This window comes from Acomys russatus, chromosome 19, assembly GCF_903995435.1.
Source record: "Acomys russatus chromosome 19, mAcoRus1.1, whole genome shotgun sequence".
Taxonomy (NCBI): domain Eukaryota; kingdom Metazoa; phylum Chordata; class Mammalia; order Rodentia; family Muridae; genus Acomys; species Acomys russatus.
Window position 1 is genome coordinate 45,259,508 of NC_067155.1, and position 16,858 is coordinate 45,276,365.

The 16,858-nt window shown below is 47.0% G+C and overlaps 1 protein-coding gene across 4 annotated transcripts in view; it reads left to right on the forward strand.

Annotated features, from left to right (window-relative positions):
• The window catches only part of Auts2 (activator of transcription and developmental regulator AUTS2), a 1,105,889-nt gene that overhangs the window by 990,925 nt on the left and 98,106 nt on the right, over positions 1-16,858 (forward strand). The gene's annotated exons all lie outside the window — the stretch shown is intronic.

The following is a 16,858-nucleotide window of genomic DNA, read 5'->3' on the forward strand; positions in this document are numbered from 1 at the left end:
GATTTACCCAACTGTTGTGCTGCACACCTGTAATCCCTACGCTAGGGAGGCAGAGACAGGAGGGTAACGAGATCATCAGAAGTTAAAAGGATGCTAGGCGAGTGCCTTACCACTGAGCCGCACCCCAGCCCTGACTGGGGGATTCTAGGCAGGGGCTCTACCACTGAGCCACACCCTAACCCCTCACTAGGGGATTCTAGGCAGGTGCTCTACCACTGAGCCACACCCCCAGCCCCTCACTGGGGGATTCTAGGCAGGTGCTCTACCACTGAGCCACACCTCCAACCCCTCACTGGGGGATTCTAGGCAGGTGCTCTACCACTGAGCCACACCCCAACCCCTCACTGGGGGATTCTAGGCAGGTGCTCTACCACTGAGCCACACCCCAGCCCCTCATTGGGGGATTCTAGGCAGATGCTCTACCACTGAGCCACACTCCCAGCCCCTCATTGGGGGATTCTAGGCAGGTGCTCTACCACTGAGCCATACCCCAGCCTCTCACTGGGGGATTCTAGGCAGGTGCTCTACCACTGAGCCACACCCCCAACCCCTCACTGGGGGATTCTAGGCAGGGGCTCTACCACTGAGCCACACTCCAGCCCTGACTGGGGGATTCTAGGCAGATGCTCTACCACTGAGCCACACCCCCAACCCCTCATTGGGGGATTCTAGGCAGGTGCTCTACCACTGAGCCATACCCCAGCCTCTCACTGGGGGATTCTAGGCAGGTGCTCCACCACTGAGCCACACCCTAGCCCCTCACTGGGGTATTCTAGGCAGGTGCTCTACCATTGAGCCACAGCCTAGTCCCTCACTGGGGGAATTCTAGGCAAGTACTCTGTTGCTGAGATCTGCCCTCAGCTAGGGAGATATCTGAACACCAGTCCATCTAGGCTGACTGTTTTTTCTCACCTTCTATGAGGTGTTAGAAAGTGAGGAGATAATTATGACAAACTTTTTTTCCCACATGTACATGTGTGGTGTTCATTTACACATATGAATGGTCGTGTGTGTGTGTGTCTGTGTGTGTGTGTGTGTGTGTCTGTATTTCTGTGAGGGGTGCAGATGCTCACGCACGTGTTTATGAATGCATGCGGAGGTTCAGAGTTGACATCAGGTGTTCTGCTTGATTGCTGTCCACCGTGTGCTGAACCTGCAGCTCACCAAGTCTTAGTCTAGCTAGACAGCTTGCTCAGGGAATTCCCCTGTGTATGACTATTGAATGCCAAGGTTATAGGTGATTGCCACCCTGGCTGCCTGGCATTATGTGGGTGCTGGGGATCAGAACCCCAGTGCACAACAACCGCTTTACCAATGAGTCAACTTCCCAGGGACTTGCAGAAAAAGTAAGACTTTGTTGTTGTGGTTGCTGTTGCTGAATTTATGTTTATATGTGGGTGCACCCTGTATGTATATTCGTGCACACATGTGTGCAGGTGCATATACATGTGTGTGCACGTGCAAATGGAAGCTAGAGATTAACCTCAGGCATGGTTCTTCAGGAGCTTTTTGAGATAGAGTCTCTCACTCACCATGTAGCCCAAGCTGGCTGCCCAGCAAACCCTAGGGATACACACTAGGTTTGCAGGCACATGTCACTCGCTGCGCTTGGCTTAATTTGTCAAGCAGTGCTTCTGGGGATAGAACTCAGGTTCTCATTCTCTGACAAGGCAGGCACTTTAGTGACTGAGCTGTCTCGCCAGGCAAGAACACAACTTTTTGAAAAATGAGGGTGGTGACCCTCCCGTGCTCACGTGTTCCCACCTTGCTGGAGTACACGTGAATGAATATATAATGAAAGTGGTATTGCAAGGGAGGATTAAAGGTTTGAAACTGGGGTGCCTCACTCCAGAACACATGCCCTCTCCACTGAACCACATAAACCAAGCGTCCGGGACACCTGCCCCATAGGCCCTGGGTTGGGCAGTTTGCAGACTCCTCTGAAGGAGAAAAGGGGGAGGGGAATGTTCAGGCATCAGTTAAAATAGGTATCCTAGCCTCTTGTCTCGCCTTCCTATTCACACATGCTCGTGTCTTTCTCTCCCTCTCTTTCATTCTTGGCTTAGGGACGATGACTGACAGATTAATATATGTCTAACTACGTGTCTCAGAAATCAAAAGGAAGGTGCTGTCAGAATCACTTGTCAGAACAGGAGATTAGGCACTTGTCGTTCGCAGAGGATTGCGGGTCTTTCCAAGATAAGGTTTCATTTAATGAGGGTAAAAAGCCTCCTTTCAAAAAAAGAGAAAAAAAAAAAAGAAAGAAAGAAAGAAAGAAAAAAAGGGGGGGAAGGGAAGAAGAAGAGGGAGTAAGGGGAGTGAGGGCAGGGAAAGAAGAGATGATTTTTCTCTGGCAGTGTCAACCAAGTGCTTTATCACCAGTCCTCGATCCCGGAGCACCTGGTATCCACTGATAATAGCCTCCTCTCCTTCCCCACCTCCTCCACACAGAGCCACTTCAGAACAGCCCTCTTTGCCTCTCCTTGGAAGCCAGAGAGCTTTCTCCAGTGGGAAGGAACTAGGCTTGTTCTCTGGATTTCAAAGCAGCATAAAGGAAACCATATAGTGCCGCTTCCTGGCACACGGGAAGGGACACCCTCCCACCCCCTCCCCCAGCAGGTTTCAGTGAGATCTGAGGGCTTGCATGACCGGTGGAAAGGTGACTAATGAGAGACAGCATCCATCCGATCCTGTTGCAGCCAGTTGTGTTCTGTTATGGGAAGTATTTATTAAGTTCTTTGGTATGCGCTGAGTTTCTTAACCATGACGTGCTAAAGGCCGCCTGGAATGGGACTTACAGGGCGTTGCACGCACCAACCAGAATTCTAATGGAGGTTTCTACCCCCCCGGAGTCAGGTCTCTCCTTCCAGGGGTAAAAGTCAGGCCCAGCACAACCTCTGGGAATCAGTCAGTTCTCTCCTTCTACGGTGCTGTGCAGTCCAGGGACCAGACTCAGGTAGTCAGAAAGATGGATGGGCCTGCTGAGCCATCCCCCTGGCCCCTCACCTTGCCTGAGATGAGACCTCACCTACTTGGCCAGGCTGGCTGGCCAGCAAACCCAGGCACCCTTCTGTCTTTACCTCCCTGGCACTACAATTGCAAATGTGCACTGCCACGCTCTGCTTTGTTTTGTTTTTGTTTTTATGTGGATTCTGGGTATCAAACTCCCGGTCCTTGTATTTGCATGGCAAGCACTTGACTGGCTTGCAGTATAAGGAAAAACCATATGATGTCGCTGAGCCCCCAGTGTTGAGCTTTTGTATTGCAGCTCAGATGTGATTGTCGTGGGTACCATCTCTGAAATGAGCATTGTTATTATGAAGACTGCTCAGGGCAGACCAGAAAGGCTGTGAATAGGAAATATCTGCTCCCACTTTCTATTCCAGACTTAGTCTATAAGTAGGACGGATCCCTTCAGCCTAAGGGTGTAGCTCCGTTAGCAGAGTGTTTACCTAGTGTATGTGAAGACATAGGTTCAATTCCCAGCGCTGCATAAATGAGAAGTGGTGTCTTCCCAGCAACCCCAGTACTTCAGAGGTGGCAGCAGGGAAGATCAGGAGTTCAAAGTGACCCTCAGCTACGTAGTGAGTTGTGGTCCAACCTGGGCTACGTGAGACCCTGTCTCAACAGAACATTTCAAAACTGCTCCAGCAAAGAGGGTCAACAGTGTATATGGTGGAAAGGAATCTAAAGCTAGGAACTTTCCAGTCTGACAAATGGGGACGAACCAGGAGAGAAGAGAAGAGGTAGGAGTTGAGACATGTGGTACTTCTTAAGGCTGAGTTCAGCAGGCCCATGAGGCTAATTTAAAACCAAAGCTTTCCCTGGATCCCACTCCTGTTCCTGTGACCCAGACTTTCCATTACCCAATCCTAAGGATTTAGATCCTGATATTGTAGGCTCGCATCTGGAAGCCACTCCATCCAGTGATGGTCTGTGCTACTAAGGCCAAGCGTGGCTGTACAATAAGGGCTTTGCCGGCCAGATTTTCAAATAATAATAATAGATCCTAGGAGAAAGGACTGTCTTTCCTCCAAGCCCAGTTGAGGCCATTTGGTATTTGATTTAATTGTTATGGAGTCAGATGGGGCTCTGTCACTTCCCAGTATGGCCGACACTTCTCCTTGGTTATGAATGTTTTGATTAAAAGGTGACAGCGGCTGGAGAGATGACTCTGCAGTTAAGAACAGTTATTGATCTTTTAGAGAGTTAGGTTCCCACATAGGGGGCCTGAACTCTAGCTCCCGGGCATCCAGTGCCCCTTCTGGTCTCTGCAGGCACTACACACACACACACACACACACACACACACACACACACACACACACAACAAAATTTTTTAGGTAAAGAAATAAAGCAGTAGTTTTAAAATCTAACCATAGCTAGTGGTAGTGGTGCATACCTTTAATCCCCAGCACTGGGAGGCAGAGGCAGGTGGAATCTTATGAGTTGAAGGCCAGCCTGGTCTACAGAGGGGGTTCCAGGGCTACACAGAGAAAACCACTCCCACCACCACCCCCGCAAAGTCTTAATTGTAGTGTGTGTGTGCACGTGCTTTCTTTCTGAAGTCCTTCTCTGTTGGTTTTCAGATTAAAAGTGTGTGGTTACACATTTACACTTTTGGTTTTGTTTTTAAAATGCTGACAAATGTACTTAATGGGGTTTCTAGTGCTGTTTGACAGCTGCAGAGCTGCAGAGGCTTGCTGACACCTTGACTATTTAGACAAGGAGCTGCAGTTTTACTCACCAGTTGAAAGGACCGAATGCGAGGCCTGGAGAGATGGCTCAGAGGTTAGGAGCGCCGCCTGCTCTTCCAAAGGTCCTGAGTTCAATTCTCAGGAACCACATGGTGGCTCACAACCATCTACAATGTGATCTGATGCCCTCTTCTGGCCTGCAGGTGTACATGGAGGCAGAACACTGTAGACATAATAATAAATAGATAAATCTAAAATAAAAGTTAAAAAAAGAAAGGACTGAACGCAAGCCACCCCATTCTTCTTCGTCCTCTTCTTCTTTAAAGATTTATTTATTTATTATGTACACAGAGTACATTAATGTTTTGCCTGCATGGTATCTGTGTGAAAGTGTCAGAACTTCTGAAGCTGGAATTACAGACAATGGTGAGCTTGGAATTGAACCCAGGTCCTCTGAAGAGTAGTCAGTGCTCTAAACCATTGAGCCATCCCTCCAGAGCCCACCCCACACTTCTAACACAGGGACAAGAAAGGTAAATCTAATAGGATGCCTTGTGTGGAAATTCATTGTGTAAACACTATGAAAGTGTAAAGAGGGAAATGTGAACATCATCATCATCTCCCTCTTTCTCCTCCTGTTCCTTTTCCTCTTCTTCCTCCTCTTCTTGTGTATGCTGGTCTTTCGTCTGTTTGGTTTTTTTTTTTTTTTTTTTTTTTTTTTTTTGCATTGTTATGCGACAGAGTCACAGTGTAGCCCTGGCTGACCTAGAACTTGATGTGTAGACCAGGCTAGCTTCAAACTCACAGAGATCCACTTCTCTCTGCCTCCTGAGTTTCGGGATTAAAAGTGTGTACCATCATCCCAGCCAGATTCCATCTCCAAAGTGCCTGTTAGGTAGGAAGGAATCACAAGAGAGCAAGAAGTGAAGGTTCTTTTTTTGATACCCACACTCAAGAGGCTGAGGCAAGAGGATCAGGGAGTGAAGGCCAGCATGAGCTAGTCAGTCTCAGCTACATAGCGAGAATATGCTGTCTCAAAAAGAAATAGAAAGAAAGGCCAGAGAAATTGTTCAGCAAGCAAAGCCATTGCCTAGTAAGTCTGACCTCCTCCCTCTCCCCCATCTCATACACACACACACACACACACACACACACACACACACTCATTTTATCTTTTAGAGTCTCGAGTATCGAAGCCTAGCCTGGAACTCACTATGTAGCCGGGGCTAAGCCGGGGCTAACCTTGAACTCCTGATTCTCCTGCCTCCACTTCCCAGGTGCTAGGATGAGAGAGGTAAATGGTCATGTTATTTCTGAAGCACACCAGAGTCACCCACTAATGAGGTGAAGCCAGCCTCTAATCCCTGCCTAGGCCACTTATTTGTAGGCCTTTGGCTGGCCTTGTACTGGACCCTCACACTCAGCCAGCCATCTCACAAATGCATGTTGTCAGCTGTAAGTGAGCTCTGGTAACCCCGAAAAAAATCCATCACCAGTGGCACTAATGAAGAACAACCCAGAGAGCACAGCCTCGCTGAGGATGTTGTCGGCCACTTGATCTTTGTAGAAGGCGGACAACATCATAAATTAAAACAAAAGCTACCAGCCGGCAACTGCTTTGTTTTCAAACCAACCTCCTTTTCTCTGAGAACATTCATTGCCAAATAAATAAATAGCATTCCTTACCCAGCAGCCCCAAATAAAACTGTGTTCGTTATAGGCAAGTGGCTATTTGAGAGCCTGGCTACAAGTTTCCTGTTTGACTAACACTTGTAATTAAATCCATCAACTCTAAGATTCTTGTGTAAATACCAGATGCTCGCTGTATTTTTTTTTTTTTTTTTTTTTTTTTAATTCTACTGAAGAATGTGAAAAGTTGTATGGTAAGGTAACAGTAGAAGCTGAGCATGGCAGGGCCCTGCACACCTTTGATCCCAGTACTCAGGAGGTGGACCTTAAGGTCATTGTTGGCTGACACGGTAGGTTCAAGGCTAGCTTGGAATACAGGAGATGCTTCTGAAAGAGAGATGGAGAGAGGGAAGCTGAGGAAGAGTTTGAGGGAGGGGAAGAAAGAGGGAGAGAGAAGGGGCGGGCGGATGAATACTAAGAGGCTAGGAATGCAGCTCACTTGGCAGAGTACCTGACTAGCATGTACAAAGCCCTGAGTGCTCTGACTTCCATCCCCAGCCCTACATCAATTGGATTTAGTGGTACACACCTGTGATCCCAATTTAGGCGATGGAGGCAAGAGGATGAGAAATTCAGGACCATCCTCAGCTCCATAAGATCACGGCGAACTACAGGAGACTCTATTTTAAAGCAAAAACAGCAGCAATGAAAAAGATAAGTTCCAAAGGGTGCAAGTGACTGAAGCCCTGATTCCCCCACACCGGCTTCCTATGGGGATTTTTCTTTTCTTTTCTTTTCTTTTTTTCTTTTTTTGGTCATTTTCCAATTGGGTCAGCCCACCCCAGTTACACAGCCTAGGCCCCTCCCCATCTCTAGCCCATGTTAACTTAACATCAGCGCCTAGTTCAGCAGCAGATGGTCAGGGCTGGAGCAGAGTGCTTGGGAGAATCCAGCAAGCCTGGGGGGAAGCTCCTGAAGAGAAGAAGAGAGGGCTGGCCCCTCGCTCCCTGCGGGGCTGCAGCCTGCTTTTCATGTGCTGTTGAGGCAGGCCCCCGCCAGCTGTCACTTGGATTTATTCAGTGGATCATATGGGGAATCGGAGGAGGAGGTTTGGGATAGTGCTGGGTAAGTCCACCTTTCCTCCTGGGGGTGGGGGGGGGGGGGAAGGTGAGAAAAATCTTGCAGTTTTGACTCTTCAAGGGTTGGGCGGGGTGGGCCTGACCTATATTATGGAGTTCTTCCCTGACCCCAGGGTCGGGGTAGCTATATAAAATCGTGTATTTATTTTACATACATGTGTGTAGTAGCTCCAGGTCAGGTGACAGCGTGCGAGAGTCTTCTAATACCATGTGCGTTCCTCGGAATCAAACTTGGGTCATCAGCCCTGGTCATGAGTGAGCCTAGGAAGGCTAACTGTTGATGCCCCAGTGTGATGTTTCAGCCCTGGTGCAAACAGCCCTTCCTCCTTTGCGCCTACAGAGGGCTAAGTGTACTGTAGTTGTTACATCTGTGCTGACCTAAGCAAAAGACAGGGACAGTGGTATATTTCTGGCATCTGTAGCGTAAAGCCAGGAGAGGGTGTTCTGTCTTCTCTCCCCCCAGCACTTAGCTGGCAGATTCAACCAGTGTATCTGGCTTTACCGTAAAACACCCAGCACCCCTGAAACCACTCACTAAACTGTTCTCTCTGCATGGGGTAGGCAACCACCAAACCCTCTTGGCTGTTAAGTTGTTGCTGACTTCAGTGGTCACTCCCCAACTAAGATGGGTTGCTTTGTGAATATCCTCCACCCCTATTGGAGAGTCTGATGTAGCACAGGCTAACCTAGAATTGAATGCAGGGGTATCCCTGAGCATCTGATCCCCCTGCCTCTACTTTTCCACAGTTGAGATTACAAGTTGGTGCCACCATGCCAGGTGACAAAATTAAGGCATTGGGGGTGCTTGTTTAAATACACATATTTGTATATAATATGATATAATAATTTATATGTATGTATGTATATATGTATATAAGAGGGGCAGAAGAGTTAGGTGTTCTGGAGCTGGAGTTACAGGCTGTTGTGGCCCTCAACATGAGTACTGGGAACTGAATCTGTATTCTCTACAAGAGCAGCAAATGCTCTTAACCACTAAGCCATCTCTTCAACCCCATGGTTATTTAATTTTTTGAGACAGGGACCTGTGGGAGCCCAGGCTGTCCAGGAACTCACTATGTAAGGGAGGATGACCTTGAACCTCTGACCTTCCTGCCTGTCTACCTCCTGAGTACTGAGATTTCTGCAGTGCTAGGAGGGAACCGGCACTTTGTGCATGCTAGGCGAGTATCTGTCCTACCAACTGAACCACATCCCCAGATGCTCAAGGTTTGTTAGGCCCTGTTCTCTTGAATGTGTCGATGGAAGAAAAGCACTAAAGCATGAAAGGTTGGAGACGTGGCCCATGTCACCTTAGCTACTTTCAGTTTCTACTTGGGGAAAAAAAAAATCACAGCAGAGCTGTCAGATGGCAGCTGTACATTTGGTGGCAATGAGAATTCCAGATTTTATGCTAATTTGGTTTCAGGTTCCTTTGAACCCACAGTTTTATGGGGCTGTGCTTAAAACTGCAATCTGTTTCAGATAAAAGAAGGGATTACTGAAGACTTTTTAGTTTTGCAAACATCCCTAGTCTCTAAAAGAAAGGGAGGGGGCAGATTTATTCCTTCATTAATATTGACATGTTACATTTCCTTGACTTTATTACAGGAAAAACTACCTTATTAGAATGAGGGCAGGTTTTTTTTTTCTTCTCTTTCTCTTTCTTTCTTTTCTGTTACTTATGTTGACTTATGTTGCATCTTTCACAAACTCAGAGGTCCTCTCCCTTGGAAACTCCTATGTAGTCCATGCCAAGGTCTCTCTTTCCTGTATATTCATCTTTTTTCCTATCTCCTTATTGGGACTAAGAGTCTGGTTCAGTGGTAGAGTCCCTGCCTAGAATCCCCCAGTGAGGGGCTGGGGTGTGGCGCAGTGGTAGAGCCTCTGCCTAGAATCCCCCAGTGAGGGGTTGGGGTGTGGCTCAGTGGTAGAGACCCTGCCTAGAATCCCCCAGTGAGGGGCTGAGGTGTGGCTCAGTGGTAGAGCCCCTGCCTAGAATCCCCCAGTGAGGGGCTGGCGGTGTGGTTCAGTGGTAGAGCCCCTGCCTAGAATCCCCCAGTGAGGGGCTGAGGTGTGGCTCAGTGGTAGAGCACCTGCCTAGAATCCCCCAATGAGGGGCTGGGGGTGTGGTTCAGTGGTAGAGCCCCTGCCTAGAATCCCCCAGTGAGGGGCTGGGGGTGTGGTTCAGTGGTAGAGCTCCTGCCTAGAATCCCCCAGTGAGGGGCTGGGGGTGTGGCTCAGTGGTAGAGCACCTCCCTAGAATCCCCCAGTGAGGGGTTGAGGTGTGGCTCAGTGGTAGAGCACCTGCCTAGAATCCCCCAGTGAGGGGCTGGGGTGTGGCTCAGTGGTAGAGCACCTGCCTAGAATCCCCCAGTGAGGGGCTGGGGGTGTAGTTCAGTGGTAGAGCACCTGCCTAGAATCCCACAGAGGGCAGGAGACTAGGATCATGAAAGTGATGCCCAAGGCAGCCTGCTCACCTTTCCTTTCTTCAAGTTGGCAGGTACCCAGGTTGCTACTTCAGTTGCTGATTTCTTTGTAACAAGGCACAAGTGCAATAAGTTAAAATGCAACAGTTATTTATTTGCATACAATGTTTCAATTTAGAGCTGGCTGGGAGACTAAGCATTAGGGGCAGCACATTCAACCAGAGGTGAAGGAACCATGCCTGGCTTCTTTCTCAGATGACTGACAGGGCCTGTGGATACAGCTCTGTTCCTGAAGTACTTGCTGTATAACCATGAGGAACACACACACACACACACACACACACACACACACACACACACACACACACGATAGCTAAGTTGTTACTAAGATCACAGTTAAGTCTCTGGTCCTGAGGCCCCAACCTTCCCTATGGGCCTGCTTGGGCTTCCTTACTATATTGTAACTGGGTTCAAAGCATGAGAAGACAGAAAGTGCAGACCTTTCAAATAACTAGATTTGGGTTTCCAACACATCACTTCTTCCATGTTCTCTTGGTCAAAAGAGGCAGAAGTCCAGCTTAGATGACAGGACCTAAGTTGTCCTACCTTCCCATTGGGAACGTGGCTGGCAAATTTGCAATTATCTGTGGTAAGATTTGGGTTCTAGATGTCACATTTTAATTAGTAATCGTTTTCAGAAGAGTTTACCTGGGCTCTGTTTTTAGACTCATCTGTTTTATAGTTTGTGAAATTCTAAATGGGCGGCAGCATGAATTTTACGGTAAGGACTTATGTAGTGGGATGTATGTTTGAAATAATGATTTCATTCTTTCAGGTTCTTGTTGTCAGAGAAGTGTGACCATTACCTTAGCATGTTAACGTGAACACATTTCATGAACTCTCTTACATAGAAAGCACCAAAAGATAAGGAAATGCTGCTGGTGACTGTGTATGTGTATATTGCAGCACCAATACTCATACAACTGATTGACAGACTAGAGCTGGGCACAATGTCACCTGTTTGCAGTGGGCCTAGAAACACAAACATTGGCCTCTAGCCTTCACACCTGAACACACATGTAAGTTCACACCTGAACACATATGTATGTTCACACCTACAGGTGTACCCACACACACCAAAAATAAATAAATAAATAAATAAATAAATAAATAAATATGTCCTTCACAGCTGCAGAAGAAATTTCTGCCACCAACATCTGCAAGTGGTAGTTATATAGGACCAAAGAGGAGGTGGCAGGTCCCTGTAGGTGCAAACACCATCTCGCCTGACCTCTGATCAACACTAGTATTATTATTATTTTTTTTTTAATCACTTAGCCATTTGCAAAGGATTTGTTTCTGGGGCAGGTGAGATGGCTCAGGTGGGTAAAGGCAGTTGCCTTCCAAGCCTGGTGACCTGAGTTAAAATCCCAGGACCCATGTTGCAGAAGGGGAGAATCAACTCCTTTAAGTTGTCTCTCCGCTCCCCCCTCCCCCCACCGCCCCCTAATCTCTCACTCACCACCACTAAATATGACGTAAATTTTTTTTTAAAAGCACATGGGTCTGACACATAAAGCCAGAGTTGGAGAGTCCATAGAAGAATGTTCAGGAATCCAAGGGAAGCTACTCAGGCTTTTGAGTGAAGGTGATAGGGAAGACTGACCAATGTTCAGCTAGCCACCATTTCTCAGGATGTCAATCATCCTTCAGGCTGTAATACCTGGGCAGGTGAATGTCCTCCTTTGTTTTCTGTTACTGTGATAAAATACTCAGACCAAAAGCAACTTGCAGGAAGGAAGGGTTTATTTTAGCTTACCCTTTCCAGGTCATGCTCAGTCACGGAGGGAAGTCTGGGCAGTAACTCAAGGCAGGAACCATGGATGAAGGCTGCCTTCTGGCTTGCTTGCTTTCAGGCTGGTTTAAGCTTAGTTAAGCTTTTTCTTTCTTTCTTTTGTCATTTTTTTTCTGAGACAAGGTTTCTTTGTGTAACCTTGGCTGTCCTGAACTCCCTTTGTAAACCAGGCTGGCCTCGAACTCATGAAGATCCACCTGCCTCTGCCTCCTGAGTGCTGGGATCCACCGCACCCAGCACTTATCTTTCTTTCTTTCTTTCTTTCTTGATTTATTTACTTATTATTTATACAGCATTCTGCCTGCATGTGAGCCAGCAGGCCAGAAGAAGGCACCAGATCTCATTATAGATGGCTATGAGCCAAAATGTGGTTGCTGGGAATTGAACTCGGGACCTCTGGAAGAACAGCCAGTGATCTTAACCGCCGAGCCACCTCTCCAGCCCTTAGTTAGCTTTCTTAAACAGTCCAGGACCACCTGCCTAGGAGTAGTGCATTCCTCAGGGCTGTGCCCATTGTCGTCAATTAATAATCAGAACAGTTGCCGAGAGTTCAATAGTCCAATCTGATCTCGGCAAACCTGCAGCGAAGGCTTTCCTCTCAAATGACTGTAGACCGTGTCAAGTTGACAATTCAAACCAATGAGGACAGCAAGGCTCACACATCCTCACATTGTTGACATGGCTAAGACGTGTTTACCACGACCTCTCAGATCTGGAAGCTTCTCTAGATTTATAGACCGCAGACCTGATTCTGTGCTGGGTGTTGTCCTCACCTGTAATCCCAGCACTCAGGAGAGAAAAACGGGAAGATCTTGAGTAGAGGCCAGACTGGGCTACGTAGAAAAAGAGAGAGACTGTTTCAATAAAGAATTTGTGTGGTACGTGCCTGTAATCACAGCACTCAGAAGGCAGAGGCAGGAGGATCAGGAGTTGAAGGGTATTTAGGCTATAATAGAGAATTTGAGGCAACCTTGGGTAAAAAAAAAAAAAATCTTATTTTTTCGTGTGTGTGTGTGTGTGTGTGTGTGTGTGAGTCTGTACACTTAAGTACACTATAGAGGCCAGAAGAGGGTGTACCATCCCACAGAGCTGGAGTTACAGCACTACACACCACACTTGTCCTTTCCAAGACCAGAAGTTTCTCTTAACTGCTGAGCCACCTCTCCAGCCTCAGAAGTTAATTTTGCCTTCTGGGTTTGGCCAAGGAGTAAGAAACTGAGATTGACCGCCCAGGAGTATGATAGAGCAGGAATGGGTACAGCAGGCAATGGTCACACTTTGAAGAATCACACCCCATGCCAAGATATTTTTTTATGCCTCCTATATCATTTTCCTTATCTGGAATTTGGAGAGCGCCCCAGTTTGTCTATTTTCCTTGCAACAGTGACGTAAGTGATGATATCATGACAAACACTTTTGAGAAACATGCTACTACATGTACGAATGTTAGTATCTTTAGAAGGTTCAATCTTGGAACCAGTAGACGACACCATCCTGTGTAATTTATTGCTTGACATACTCTCTTTTCATGCCTGGTATCTCCCAGTGAGGGCTAGCTTTGGCTCAGTAGTAAAGCACCTGCCTAGAGTCTCCCAGTAAGAGGATAGGGGTGTTATTGAGGAGCTAGAGGTGTGGCTCAGTGGTAGAGCACCTACCTTGAGTTCTCCAGTGAGGGGCTAGGGCTATGGCTCAGTGGTAGAGCACCTGCCTAGAATCCCCCAGTGAAGGGCTGAGGTGTGGCTCAGTGGTAGAGCTCCTGCCTAGACTCCCCCAGTGAGGGGCTGGGGGTGTAGCTCAGTGGTAGAGCACCTGCCTAGAATCCCCCAGTGAGGGGCTGGGGGTGTAGCTCAGTGGTAGAGCACCTGTCTAGAATCCCCCAGTGAGGGGCTGGGGTGTGGCTCAGTGGTAGAGCCCCTGCCTAGAATCCCCCGGTGAGGGGCTGGGGTGTGGCTCAGTGGTAGAGTGCTTGCATGATATGTATATGTAAGACTCAAGGTTTCATCCCTAGCAACACAGCAAAATGAAAAACAAATCGGATGAGGTACCTGTCGTCAACTGGGTGACATGAGTATAGATGAAATTTATATGTAGTTTTCACTGCCTTTCTTCCGGTGTCAGCCTCTGAATGTTAATATTTTAATGTAGATTTGGTGGTTAAGTAAGATATATTTTACATCCTTTCTTATACTCCCCCCCCCCTTAGTTTATAGTCAAATCTGAAGTTTGAAAGTAAAATTCTTTTCCTTGACTTCCACACTTGGAAAATATTTATTCCCTCCTGCATCTCAATAGTATGCACCATAAACTAACACAGTTCCGTTTATTTACTTCCCTCTTGTTACAGCCGTGATGGATGGTAGGGGCAGAGGCATACAGTGGTGGAGGGGTTGTGCTTTACAGCAATGGGAATGTGAGCCAGGCAGCCTCCTTCCTGCCTGACAAGTAATGATGCTTCCATTTCAAAACTCACCCCTTCAGAAGTGAAGGAGACTGTGGCGGCAGAAGGGCTGGGGGCCAGCTGAAGCTAACTAGGCATGCTTACTAAAAGGAAGATGGTCTGCTCTGTGCTTTTAAAGGGATTGGCCTATGCAACAAAGTCCCTGGAACTCAGGAAGAGTGGCATTCTCCTGGCCTGAAGAATGTAAAAGGAAGAAACTGGGGGGCGGGGGGCGGGTAGATTGTGACAAGAGAGGTACACCCCTCCTTTCTGGCAGCCGGTAGCTTCTTTGTTCCTGCCTCCCATACCAGGACTCTTGGTTGACCATTGTAAAAAGCAGGTCCTAGCTAGGCAGTGGTGGTACACACCTTTAATCCAAGCACTAAGGAGGCAGAGGCAAGTGGATCTCTGAGTTCGAGGTCAGCCTGGTCTACAGAGCAACTTCCAGGACAGCCAGGGCTACACACACACACACACACACACACACACACACACACACACACACACACACACACAAATCCACTCTTGGCCTGGGGATTTGCCTCAGCTGGTACAGTGTTTGCTGCCATGCATGTGGATTGGAGCCTCAGTGCCACATACGCCACCCAGAGCTAGAGGCAACGCCTGTCATCCCAGCCCTTGAGGGGTAGCATGAGATCAGCTCAGTTGAAGGTTCTCCTCTGCTACTTAGCAAGTTCAAGGCCAACCAGGCATACATGAGACCCTGCCCACTCCCCCCCCCCAATAAAAAAGATTAAGAAAGAAAAAGCAGACTAAGTGGCATCTACTCAAGGCTAGTTGGAGAAGGAACGTATGCACATTATTACTTCCCTTCCGTGCTCTCTCCAAACTGCTTAAGTGATTTAAAATTAAAGGCTTGAATAGATTTTTTGTAAAAGCTCCCTCCTCCTTTAACTGTATCGGGAACCTCCCAGCACTACTCTGTTGGGGCCTTGCTTCAAGCTCCTTATGTTTCCAAGGCTAAGTACAAGTAGATTAATGGAGCCTTCTCTATGCAAAACATTCACCCTAAGGCCAAAATTTTAAAGAAATTTTTCCTATTAATATGGCCAAGTTAAGTCCGGAACTTGTGGTCCTACCCACTGTATACCGGCTCAAATTTCAAACTGTCCGTTATTAACCCTTTGGATCAGTGGATCTTCACCTTCCTAATGGTTCGACCCTTTCACACAGTTCCTCATGTTGTGGTAACTCCCCCCAACTGTAAAATCATTTTCATTGCTACTTTATGACTGTAAATTTGCTACTGTTATGAATCATATTGTAAATATCTGTGTTTTTCCCATGGTCTGTGGTGACACCCCCCATGCCCCCTACCCTCATCCCCGTGAAAGGGTCCTTCCACCCTGAAGGGTGTTGCAACCCATAGGTTGAGAGTGGCTGCTCTGGGTGGAATTAGAATCGTTGTGTTTGTTTTGCTTTTGTTATTGTTGGTTTGACAGAGGGTCTCGTTTTATAGCTCAGGCTAGCCTCAGCTTCATTACCCTTCTGACTCAGATTTCCAAGTTAAAAAAAAAATATTTGACTTTAGATATATATTGAAACTTGAGAAGATGGCTTTTCCTTTTGCTTGGAAATTTTTGTCTAAAAACCTTGACTGAAAGCTTTGATTTTTTTTTTTTTTTTTTTTAACTTTTTGACAATTCCATACAGGCCACCTTTCCTCAAAGCAGATAGTTAAACCAACCTGTTCTCCCTACACTTCTTTGCTCTATTTTCTAGAGACCTCTGGTTTCCAGGAATACTTTTTATTAAAGAATGGTACATTGCTGTGCAGCAAGTGCTTCTTTGAAAAATTAAAAAAAAAAATTTCTTACATTTATTATATCTATACATGTGGAGGTCAGAGGACAACTTGCAAGTGTCAGTTCTCTTCTTCTACTGTCTAGGTCCCCGGTATAAAATTCTAGTTGTCAGGCTTGGTGGCAAACACTTTTACAATGCCGAGGTTCTATTTATGTGCTTACTTATTTGTTTGTTTGTTATCTATTTATATTAAGATTCTTGAAAAACCAAAAACAAACAAAATGACAAAAAGGTGTATATGTCTCATCTCTTTGAAGTTACTTCGCCAGCACTGTGTAGCCTTGGCTGTCCTGGACTCACTTGTAACCCAGGCTGGCCTCGAACTCACAGTGATCCACCTGCCTCTGCCTCCCGAGTGCTGGGATAGGTGGCGCACGCCTTTAAAAAAAAAAAAAAAAAAGATTTCCATGACAGCAGTGCTGGCGAAGTAACTTCAAAGAGATGAGACATGTATACCTTTTTGTTATTTTGTTTGTTTTTGGTTTTTTCAAGATAAGGTTTCTCTGTGTAGCCTTGGTTCCTGGACTCCCTTTGTAGACCAGGCTAGCCTCTAACTCACAGAGATCTGCCTGCCTCTGCCTCCCGAGTGCTTGGATTACAGGCGTGCGCCACCACCATGCCCACTGACATGTACATCTTTTTTAATTCATTTTACTAAGTGAAGTTTTCACTATGTGCCCCAGATCATTCTGGAATTCACTATCCTTTTCCCCAAGTACTGGAGTTAAGGACGTTCAGTGCTGCACTATAGGGATCTGGGCACCATCATTCCTTTAAAGCCCTTCCCATGACATCTCTGTGGACTGCATCTCTCCAGAGGGGCCCTGCCCTTTGTCTCCCTTTTTTTT